This window comes from Rhineura floridana, chromosome 7 (assembly GCF_030035675.1).
Source record: "Rhineura floridana isolate rRhiFlo1 chromosome 7, rRhiFlo1.hap2, whole genome shotgun sequence".
NCBI classification, from domain to species: Eukaryota; Metazoa; Chordata; class Lepidosauria; order Squamata; family Rhineuridae; genus Rhineura; species Rhineura floridana.
In genome coordinates, this window is record NC_084486.1 from 21,573,698 (window position 1) to 21,586,189 (window position 12,492).

Consider the following 12,492-nt stretch of genomic DNA (forward strand, 5'->3'; position numbering starts at 1 on the left):
ATTTGAAAATAAAAGCACCTAAATCAGAAATTAAGCAAACAATAAATGATTAAAGAGCGTCAGTGTGAAACAGTGAACAAGAGGTAATGTTTCAATTAAAAGTATGGTGAAATGTTGGGCATTATCCAGCCAGAATCAAGTACCATTATGTGCCTTTGATTTCAACGACTGCAATTAAAGTTCATGTTTATTTTTTCATCAAAATCAGTGGGATTTACAGTGTGATCCTCTACATGTCTGCTCAGAAGCAAGCACCATGGTATCCTAGATAAGTGTGTATATGATTGCATCCCTAAACATTTTTAAACTGTGGTTGGATTGTGTCCTTCTGGGTTTGGGAAAATGTTGGCATATACAGTGCTGGCTCCAGGTTTTACTAGGAAGCTGCCTTATATTGACAGAGGAGAAGGGACATTCCCGGCCCTACCTGGAGATGCCATGGATTGAACCTGGGACCTTCTGCATGCAAAGCAGATGCTCTACTACTGAGCTACTGCCCTTCCCTTGATCAGGGTGTCCTCAGTGGGTCTCTTTTCTCCTCTCTGCAGTTGTCCATTTGCATCCTCTCTCTGCCTCTGGGTCCAGTCCCTACCACTGCCCAGAGCAGAAGTGCAGGTGAGTGAGCACTGCAGGCATTGGCTGGCAGCTGATCTTCTGTCTTCTCACTTCCATTGCTTTCTGGCACTTTCTCTTTCCTGGGCCAGAGTGGATGTGCAGGCAGCAATGGCAAGAGTAGCAACAGGCTCAGAGAGCTCTAGTGGTAATGGCCTTGGTAGGTGCCCAGCAATATCAACCCCTGATCCCAGTTCTGCACTGGAGCACCAATGCCTCCAAGAAGTCATTTGATCACCCTGATAACAAAGTTGAGATACTGGATCATTGCTCGTTCCCATATACATTTTTACTTGTGGGACGGTGCCAGATTGATCTAGAATTTGGATGTGGGTTTCCAACTTCTGGGGATGTCATCACAAAAAGAGACAGTGGCTGACAAACTGTGGGAGCAATGAGAGAGAGAAAGAGAGAGAAGCATTGCATGAGAAAATGAAACTATATGCGTGTTTTCAAGGTTTTCAAAGACAATGCACTTCAGAGATGTCCAGGACATGTAAGCGGGTCCTGAACTGATAAAATATAAAGATCATGGTAGAAAGTGTAATAAATTTTGTATTGCAGTACCTCTTAGAGCAGAGCTATGCCTGTGATAGCAACAACTGCAGCAACCCAGTTCTTTATAGTTAGAGCCCTGTGGTCCTCATGTTTGGTTCTTTTCCTTTGAACATCTCAGTTCCCATGACTCAGCAGCACCTACCCACTCCCCAGCTGAGAAGTGTGGAAAGGGGTATGTGTGTCTCTCTTACCGTCTGAGATTGCTGGCCCTCCAAAACAAAACAAAGCAAATAAAAAACTGAGGATCATTGTCTCCCTATTGTGTTTGTTGTGAGGATCCCATTGTGCCTCCTGCCTTCTGAGCTGTGTTGAACATTATGTCCCCTTATGGGCTTGTCTAGGGTTTAAGTGTCCTTGAGGCACAGGATCATGGGAGGGGGCAGATATAAAGGTGTGATACACTGGCATGCAGAGAATAAGAGCATTAAATTCTGATTGCAGAAATACAGTGTGTGTATGCACAATGCGCACACACACAGGCTGTGTTCGCACATCACAATAAGCCATAAACTTTGCATGAGCAAACATGCCCACTTTGCTCCTTTCTGCTCATCCTGGAAGGAAACAAACCATGTTTCCTGGCTTAGCATTATGTTCAAACCAGGAATTGTGGTGTGTTTTGCTCTCAACAAACTACAGTCTGATCATGGTTTACTGGAGCAAAACAAACCATGATTGAAGCACCAGGCATAATGCTAAACCAGGGATCATGGTTTGTTTCCTTCTGGGGCAAGCAAGGAGGATCGAAGCAGGTACAGTTAGCTCATGTATGGTAAGCCATGATTTATCATTTATAGCTTACTGTGATGTGCGAACACAGCCACTCATATGCACACCCTTTCTATTTTTTCATATCTGGTGCGTAGGGAATACCAGCATCCATCCCAGCTAAGTGCGTCTGTGCTTTTTCAAACATGGTTGGTTTTTCAAACATGTTGGTCATTCTCTAGCTCAAAGCTGCAATCTATTTTTTTCCATGTCAACACATGGAGGAGGAAAATTTGGATCTCATCTCCAACAGTCACTTGGCCTTCTTGGGCCACCTTAGCTCTCATAGAAACCCATCAGGATAGCCACAGTCTTTTTTCAAGGTGGTTGGCCAGGTGGTGCCTCAGGACAACCTACACTGATTATCCTACTTAAAGAAATCTGATCAGAAATCCATAACAATATAAAACTGCCTATTGGTCCATCTTGCCAGAGCGCTATGTACTCCAAATGGCAGAACAGCTAAAAGCTTCCAAGACACTAGGTATTTCTAGTCCTGCTACCCTAGATCTCTTTTCTACTAGGGATGCTGGTAATGAAATCTGAAACTGTCTGCATGCAAAGCTCTATCACTGAGCTATAGTCCACTCTTCTGGAGCTGTAGCGTACAGATATACCCAACTCTGAATGTGATTACTCTGGCGATGTGTATGTTACATGCTGTAGTGGCATCAGTGCCTCAAACAGGAATTATTTGGGTAATATTTCACTTGTTCACACATATGATTAGTTGTAAATCATACTGGTTCATGGACCTTGTTTATCTTCACTGCATGATGAATGGGGCAGTTAGCTGTGTTGACATCTAAATTACAGTGACTGAGCATTCGAGCTAATCCCTTCTAAAGTGCATAGTGTCTGACACCTGAGCACTGCATGGCAAGATCACGTGGAGAGATCAGAATCTGTAAACCGCAACCATATGACCTGAGCTTCTTCCCTCAGCCCACACACCTATGCTAAAGAAGCCATATATTTAAAGAGACACCAGTGTCCAGTGTCATGGAACTAATACAGACTCAACCCTGAATGTGCATTGGTGGTCAAGGGCAAACACATGGTGAGATGTAACACGATTCAAAATATAACATTGTTATATTTGTAATGCTGTAATGTTTAGAGCTGTTTTTAATTGTTCTACGTTAAGTTTCATGGTATTATCACCCCCTTGATCAAAATGCCCAGGGTGATCATGAGATGAAGAATGAAATCAAGAAGGCATCCAAAGGAGGAAATGTTGTAGTAAGTAATGGGTGATTTATATTACCCTCACATAGACTGGGTACATGCACGCCCTGGTCACAACAAAGAAGTAATATTTCTCAATACTCTAAAACACTGTTCTTCAACCTTGGGTCTCCAGAAGTTGTTGGAATACAACTCCTATCATCCCTGGCCACTGGCCAGGCTGGCTGGGGGATGATGGAAGTTGTAGTCTAACAACATCTGGGGACCCAAGGTTGAAGAACACTGCTCTAAAAGACTGCCCTAGAACAGTTGATCATAGAAACAACCAAAGAGGAGGCAACCGTGGGTTTAATATTACCTGGTGGAACATGTACATATTGTTGAGCCAGTTGGGAACAGAGCCCACAGTGCTATCAGATTTGACATATATGTGTGTGGGCCATGGACAATTGCAAAAGAAGTCCAACACAGTCACATTTGACTTCAAAAGAGGAAGTTACTCGAAAATGAGGGGACTGGTAAAAAGGAAGTCAAAAGGCAAAGTCTGGAGGGTCAAATCTCTCCAAACTGCCTGGGGGTTATTTAAAGCCACTTTAATAGAAGCTCAGTTAGAATATATGCCACAGATCAGGAAAGGTACCACCAAGGCTAAGAGGATGCCAGTCTGGTTAATAAGCAGAGACAAGGTCATAGTGATTTAAACATGGTTTTCACACCTTTTCTAAGATGAAAGTGCTTTCCATATTGGAAATACGCAATATCTTAAAAGGCTCCAAGTGTGGCCATGAGAGGAAACAATTTCAGTTGCCAGATGGAGACATCAGTCGGCTATATATAAATACCAGCCTTAGGATGTTTTCCCATACACGATCATATACAATATTATGCTGGCTGCTGTTATTTCACAACAGGTGGTTCAATGTATGCCTGAAGGAGGACAGTCCATTATTTCAATATGTTTTCCTGCATTTTATGATGGTTTAGTCTAGTTGTAAGGAAGACTAAAAAAGGAACTTTGGTGATGTGACCGGATACAAGGAAGTTCAAAGAGCAGGAAATTGCAGAGTACTACCGGCCGCCCCCCATCCATTTAATGCTACATTAGAGGCATTTTTGTATATGAGTCTTGAACTGTTTCTTCATTGTTCAGTTGGTTTGTAATGTAAATGGAAGAACTACAATCACCATGTCATTCATTTATTCATACATGTTCATAAATCTTTTTTTTTACCCCTCTGCCACATGAGCCCATTGACATAAATTGTATAAGAGAGAATGGAAACAATTTAAGCCTCACATTTTTTAAAAAAAGCACATTCTGGGGCCATCTAGGGTGATGCATGCCTTGGTTACATCCCACTTAGACTACTGTAATGCGCTCTACGTGGGGCTGCCTTTGAAGACTGTTTGGAAACTTAAATTGGTACAAAGAGCTGCAGCCAGAGTGCTAACCGGGGCTGGTTACAGGGACCATACAAATCCCCTGTTACAACAGCTCCACTGGCTGCCAATTTGTTTCTGGTCACAATTCAAAGTGCTGGTTTTGACCTACAAAGCCCTATACGGCTCAGGTCCAGACTATTTGACAGATCGTATCTCCCTACATGAACATGTCCGGGATTTGAGATCTTCAGGTGAGGCCCTTCTTGTGTTCCCCACACCTTCGCAAGCACATATGACGCGGACATGAGATAGGGCCTTTTCAGTGGCCGCCCCTAGGCTGTGGAACTCCCTTCCGAGTGAGGTGCGATCAGCTCCCTCCTTGCCGTCTTTCCGGCGACAAGTAAAGACTGTTTTATTTCAAAGGGCGTTTGGGATAGAGAACGACCAAGATTAAGTGTCATAGGTTTGGTGATTACATTATATGATTTTATTATTTTAAATTGTCCACTGTTTTTAACCTATATTTTATGGTTTTAATTTTTCTCATAGGTTAATTCTTTTTTAATAATATACTCTGTATGTTTTAATGCTGTTGTTTTTAGTTGTAAGCCGCTCTGAGTCCTATTGGAAAAAAGGGCGGGGTAGAAATAAAGTTTATTATTATTATTATTATTATTATTATTATTATTATTATTATTATTATTATTATTATTATTATTATTATTATTATTATTATTATTATATTTGTATTACAGACCTAAACAGGACTGTGGAGGGTGAAGATAGGGATTTCCAACATAGAATTCTCAATACCTTCACCAGACTACAGTTCTCAGGATTCTCAGGGAAATGCCACGACAGTTAAAATGTATAAAACCAGTAGAAATCTGATTTGTAGAAATGTTCTCAGTTAGCACTCAAAACCATACATTCTCCTCACCAGGTCAGCTATGGTAGTAGCCCTCCTACCTGTCTCTCCTGCAAGTCCTCTAGAGGAGAAGGCTGGGTCTTGTTTCATTTTGCACAGGACTATTACAGAGGACTTGAGCAGAGAAAATGGAGGAAGGATCAGTGGTGATCACAGATCATGGCTGGCTAGTATGCCAAGCCAAAACGTGTAGGCCAGGGATGAAGAACCTGGGGTCCTCCAGATGTTTTTGGACTACATCAGCACCAGTCAGCATGCGCAATGGTCAGGAATTATGGGAGTTGTAGTCCAACAGGCTCTGGAGGACCATGGGTTCGCCATTCGAGATGTAGACTCTTCCTCAAAACAGCCAATGATTGGAATTGTGTTACTGTCTTGCAATGGCGTACTCTGTTAATGAGGCAATCTTATTTGTGTCTTGGGACTTATCATGATGTTCCATTTTTCAATTTTGGAAGCAGCATACGTCCTCAAACACAGTGCACAGTCCAGAATATTTTCTCACTGGACTGTTGCTGTTTCCGGTATGAGCAATTCTGACATAGTTTCACTATGCTACCTTATTTGGCCTAGCTCTTGTCATTAATTGAAACACGTACAAGTAAGCACAGGCTAGACTTGGATGGGGGGGGATATTTAAGCAGCTGAAAATCAGAATATTGACTTGAGAATCAAATCTGGTAGACATTTGGCCTATACCCTAGGGCTGCAGATGGGGAGGGATGGTGACATGGTGGTGTGTGGTGTCAAGAGAGGACCATCACTAAACGTTGGTTTATCATATACCTAAGTGCTTCATCAGTGGGTAATAATGGTTTGTGAAGATGTATTCTCAAAGGCCGAAGGCTACTAGATACCGGCTTACCTCGAATGCCCAGGTGGGGGCGGAAGAGAAACCATTTGGGAGCTGGAATTTAGTCACGGAAGGAGATAGGAGTCTGAATTTTTTGTAGGTGATGAGATATAATACTGCTTTATAAACTAGCATTTAAGGATGGGGGAGAAATTTGATTCAGTTTGTATGTAAAGATAAATTTATCAAATTTGCACTTTATGAAACAATATGAGGACAGAAACACAGCCATAAAAATGAATATATTAGTGGGAAAAAATACAAAATACATTATATAATAGAAAATTGCTTGCAAAATGTGTATATTAGAACTGAATATAAAAATGTGCTTTTAGGAGAAATTCATGCTAAAATGCTGATGAATTTTCTTGAGGATTTTTTTTAAATTGCAGATTGGAAAAACAAGAAACTGAGATAACTGAAATTGACAGATCCTTCCATCCTACTAGCATTGGCTGATTGGATGCCTGCCATCTTCTAAAGTTGTGAAGGCCGGGGGGGGCAGGATCATGTGAACAAATGTTTCGATTCCCCCTTTTTTCCCAGCTGAAAAAAAATCGGGGGGGGGGGAATATTTCAAAATGATAGTTTTTTGGGGTGGTGTTGGATTTTTCTGTTTGTCTGGTGTTGGATTTTTTCTTGGCCTACATGTCCTCACTCTTTCCCTGTTCCCTATTGGAATATTGAAACTTGCAGAGCTATTATAGAAATGCTTCAAGTCTTCAGTAATTTCACCTCATAAGGAAATGAACCTTGGAGTGACAGGCCCTGGAAATTTTTACTACTGAGGGAAGTAAGAAGCCATGAAACAAGATTGATGTCACTTGTGTTGTTATCACACAGTAGCACCCAGACTTCCCTGCTTTCGATAGGACAGCCAGATCAGTAACATAAACAGCCTCTCATTCCTGACTGTCATGCCTGGGTGATAAATGAAGGCTACAGGAACTCTCCTAAGTGTTGGAAGCAGATAAAAGCCATACAAAAATCCCCACTGCTCTTATTCTAGGGAAGTCAGAACAATGCGCAGCCTTAATTGCTTGTTTGCTTTGCTTGATTGCATCAGTAACCACTCACAGCTCTAATCAAGCCCCTTTTCCACACTGTCAAATTTGTGTCAAAAATGGAGGGGGGGTAGGCCATGGGCACTGTGACTGTCAAAAGGCCTCCATGTGCATTACTTGCATTCAATAATCTTTCTGTTTGTTTGTTACTATTTTTTTAAATCTTGCAACACTTATCAAAAGAAAAGCCACTTGGCGATGACTCTCTTGAACTTTAGATGGGAATGACTACAAGTGAGAACAAGGCCCAGCGCTGTGATTGGATGGAAGATTCATAGAGAAGTGGGCCACTTGAAATGGTTCTGGGGCCTGAGCTGGTTTGTAGGCTGTTGGTTTGTGAACCCTGGAATGGGCAAAAATCATGTCCAGCCATTAGGAAGGCTGGAGACAGACCAGGGTTTTTGAAGAGAATCAAATATGACTTGAAAGAAGCATCTCTTCTCATATACACTTTCTTGCGTCCTACTGGTTGTCTCTTGTCAAACTGATTTTTGAAGACCTGCCAGAATGAAAGTGACTCCTCTTTAAGGCAGAACTGGACAAGAAATGCAAGGCTGCTGCTGTCCTTTTCTCCTCTCTTCCTGACAACATATAGTACAGCCTTCTCCATTCTAATGTCTTCCAGATATTTTGGACTCCCAACTCCCATCATCCTGACCATTGGCTGCACTGGCTGGAGCTGATGGGAGTTGGATTCCAACAGCATCTGGGGAGCACCAAGCTGGCTGATGCAGTATAACACCATGCATGTTCATTTTCTCCCCATCCCCCACTTCCCATAGTTAGCTGCTGGTAGCAGAAGTGGGACAAATTCCACCACGTCTTGTTTGTATTTTACACTGCACCAGTCATGTCCAGCCTTTGCAGAACGGAGAGCCACCTTCAGCCCATACCTTTTGCAGCCCACATAGGGGTATTTGTTTTGTTTTTTTACCATGTATTTGCATGGAGGTAGTTTGGGCAGTGCAACCCCCCTTAGGTCAGGCTGTGACCATATACTCCTCCTGACCCGCCAACTGAAGACCAATGTGCTACACTAGGAATGGGAAACCTTTGCAGCCTGTGGTTCACATCCCCTTATGGGGAGGTGGAGTCATAAGCCAAAGTGGGCGGAGCCATGGATGCAACTCTTACTTTCATACAGTTGGCTATATTCCAGCCATGCAAAGGCCAGGGGTTTCTGCACACGCACCTCTCAGTCCCCTATTCCAGGCAAGCAAGAGGCATGGACCCAGTTCAAAGACGCATACAGGGAAGGCGCAGAGCAGGGACGGTGAGGTGTGTGGCCTAGAGATATGGACTGAGAAGAATCCTGAGGGCCTGACAGAGAGACCTGGAGGGCCCATGAGCTCCTCATCCCTGCACTACCCAGTAGCAATAAGTGAGAAGGAAGAAACACGGGGCAGACCCATCACTGATAGACAGTAACTATCAGTTCCACTCTCAAATGATCTTCAGCTCTCTGAAAACAAAACAAAACAAAACACTTGTCTGTCTCTGACCTGGAAACCTTCCCATTTATTTATTTATTGTATTTATATACCGCCCCATAGCCGGAGCTCTCTGGGAGATTTACAATAACTAAAAACATTAAAAACAAATATACAAATTTAAAGACACATCTTTTAAAAACAATTTAAAACACAATTTAGAACAATTCCATCTATTCAAGCTCCTGCCATATCTTGCCATTTACAGTTACTCCATTTTGCTAAATATTATTTTCTACCCACTTCTCTTTTGAAAACTTATCCCAGCTTTTATATTTTACTCCACTTGAAGTATTGTAATGGCCCATATTCTGGTTTATCTCCCCACCTTCTTTCTCTTTTTTTCTTGTGCTTTTAATTATGTAGCTCTTTGGTGTGTGTCCCCCCCATAATCATCCTCACATCTGTCCTCCTTTCTTTCTGCCCTTCCTTGGCTTCTTTCCCCCCCCCATCCATTTCAAATTCTTCCATTTTGCTTTGTTGCGCACACCCTAATCTCCAAGTGGTGAGAGACTTCCAGGGGTTTCAGCACTTACCCAGGCTTCGGTTTCCTTGGAGTGAAGGTGACTGGAGAATGTGGTGTCTTTATGATATATGGTTTTATTACAAATATATACAACCTGAGCATAAGATGGAAGGGGCTCACAGCATGAACAGCAAAATAGATCTTGCTTCCCCATTAGGTTTCTAGTGCAGTCCCCAACACCTTAGCTGGGGATTCAGTGCAGAGAACAAGTCAGGCCTCTCTGTGTCTTTCCAGCTCCAGTTCCACATCAGACTAACAAAAACACATACGGGCTCTAGGATGGGGGGGCAGCTATCCCAGTTGTTTCCTTGGCAACACATTCTGTTTTGACCAAGTCTTTAGACATGTAGATCAGGTACTTGACAGACCCATTAACTTAACAAAGAAACTGCCTTGACCAGTACAGCAGGTTTCTCTACCACAACTCCATCTCTACAGATTCAAAATCACAGGCTGGAAGGGGATCCAGAGACATCATTGAGACCATTCCCAATCCTACAACAGTATAATAGTCATTGAGCCCTTTAAATCTCTTGCCTTCTCTTCTATCTTCTGGTTCTCTCATGCTCTATAAACCATTTCCCCAAAAATCTGTGCTAATCTTTGTTGTTCTCTTTTTGTTCTGAAAAACCATTTCTTTGCAAAGCTCCATTATGCCCCAGATGATTATGATGATGATGATTTTATGAGTTGTCTTCCACATTAGTCTTAAGGCCAATTACCAAAAACCCAATTAAAGAGTGTTAAAAAAATACAGAATAAACATGTAAGGTAGAGACAGATGCTGGATGACTGCAGGAGGGTTAATGCTGCCCCTGTCTTCAAAAAGGAGGAACCTGGGAACTACAGACCAATCAGCTGACATCAATCCCTGGGAAAATTCTGGAGCAGATTATAAAGCAGTCACTCTATAAGCACCTTGAAAACAATGCAGTGATTACTAGAAGCCAACATGCATTTATCAAGAACAAATCCTGCCAGACTAATCTTATCTCATTTTTTGATTGGGTAACCTCCCTGGTAGACTGTGGGAATGCTGTGCACATAATATATCTCAACTTCAGCAAAGCCTTTGACAAAGTGCCGCATGATATTCTGATTAGCAAGTTAGCTGAATGTGAGCTGGATGGAACAACTATCAGCGGGATCCACAGTTGGCTACAGAATGATAGTCAAAGAGTGCTTATCAATGGTTCTTTCTCAAAGTGGGGGGAGGTAATGAGCGGGGTACAACAGGGCTTGATCCTGGGGCCAGTGCTCTTCAATGAGGATGATCAGGGGACTGGAAACAAAGAACTGGGAGTGTTTAGCCCTGAGAAGAGAAGACTGAGGGGAAATATGATAGCACTGTTCAAGTACTTCAAAGGTTGCAACTCAGAGGAGGGCCAGGATCTCTTCTCTACTCTGCCCTACTCTGAGTTGCAATCGAGCCAGCTTCTGATATTTTTGGGGATTTCAAGGAGAAACTCTCCTGTAGAATGCAGTGACCTATTGGTTATGTAAAGGCTGAGGTGGTTTCTCAAGTAACATTGTCCTGAGCTGGATAGGGCTGGATATATCAGTACCAGAACCTTGAACTTGATCCAGTATCATATTGGCAGTCAGTGCAGATCCTGTAGACAAGGTGTTACATGCTGGTAGTAGTTTGCCACCACAAGTAGCCTAGCTGCTGAGTTCTGTGCAGAACATCTTTAAACAGCTCCCGGACACTTTTTTTTTTAATTGTCTTCCAAAATTGTGATTATTTGGCCTCTGTGAGATCTGGGCTGATTTGGCAAAGAAAAAAACATTCACTGGTGTAATTTCTTTAGGGATGACTTCAGCCAAGTCACAGAAAGAACAAGTTCTGATGACTGTCACTTGATTTACAAGGAAACATCGTGTTTAATTAATGTAAACAATGGCTTTGGAGTTTCCTGCACATAGTAAATGTAAGGAAAATCTGAAATCTAAGCTGCAGCTACTCCAGTGGGCCATCCCACTGTGTAAAGATGAAACCAAAATGCAAACCACTTTCCAAATTGGCTGGATCTCTTCTATTGTGGTGGTGATCATGTGAATTAAGTAGGAACAAAAGATGCTTTCAGAAGAGAGAAAACATTTTATCATTGCATTAATCTAGTGCAGGGAAAGTCTTGGACTCATCTCAGAAAATCAAAAATCCAATTTCAGACTGCCATCTTGTGACTTGGCTTCCTGTAATGCTTTTGAATTGGTGCCTTTTGGCTTTAGTCTATTAAGAACGTTTCCCATTTGGAGACTGTTTTACATTAAGGGTGATCTCATCCCAGGCCTAGCCCAGGGCATATTGTTGCCTGAGGCAAGGACAAAATGGACCCCTTTGTCCCACATTCCACATACAATTTAAGGTTCTTACATATAAAGCCCTAAACAACCTGGAGCTCAAGTACTGAAAACAGCACCTTCTCCTGTATCAACCTGCCCATTTCCTTAGATCAGTAAATGAAGCTCTCCTAATGGTCCCTTCATTGGATGAGATATGAGGCGCAGGGAGCCTGGAGAAGGGCCTTTTCAGTGGTGGCTCTGAAGATATGGACTCCCTCCCCACCGAGGTATTTCTTGCCACTTCACTCCATTCTTTTACATAACAAATAAAGAGGCACCTCTTCCAGCAAGCTTTTGGAGGACGGTAGGAGGGTTTAGATGCATTTGATCAGTTTCCCTCTGTTGTAGTGTTGTTTTATTATGTTGCTTTGTATGTTGTTATAATTTTAATTTGGTCTCATTTTCTTTGAGTTTGTATTTGTTTTATTTCTGTACATCTGTAACCATATGGTGAAGGGGAGAATATAAATTTTTATATATAAGAAATAAATAAAGCAGGCGCCAGACAAACCTTCCTGGGGAGTGCATTCCACAAGCAGAGTGCCACCACTGAGAAGGCCCTTTTCTGCATCAGCAGCTGCCTCACTTGAAATGGCAGGGGCACACAAAGTTGGCCCACCAAAGAAGATCTAATGTGAAGGCAGGCTGATATGGCGGTAGGCAATCCGTCATGTACTCCAGTCCTATGTTTTATAGTGCAGAAATAGTCAACCTGGTGCCCTCCAGATGTTTTGGACTACAGCCCTGATGGTTGGCCGTGCTGGCTGGGGCAGATG

General features: G+C 42.4%; 1 protein-coding gene across 1 annotated transcript in view; it reads left to right on the forward strand.

Annotated features, from left to right (window-relative positions):
* The window catches only part of MMRN2 (multimerin 2), a 37,755-nt gene that overhangs the window by 911 nt on the left and 24,352 nt on the right, over window positions 1-12,492 (forward strand). The window lies entirely within an intron of this gene.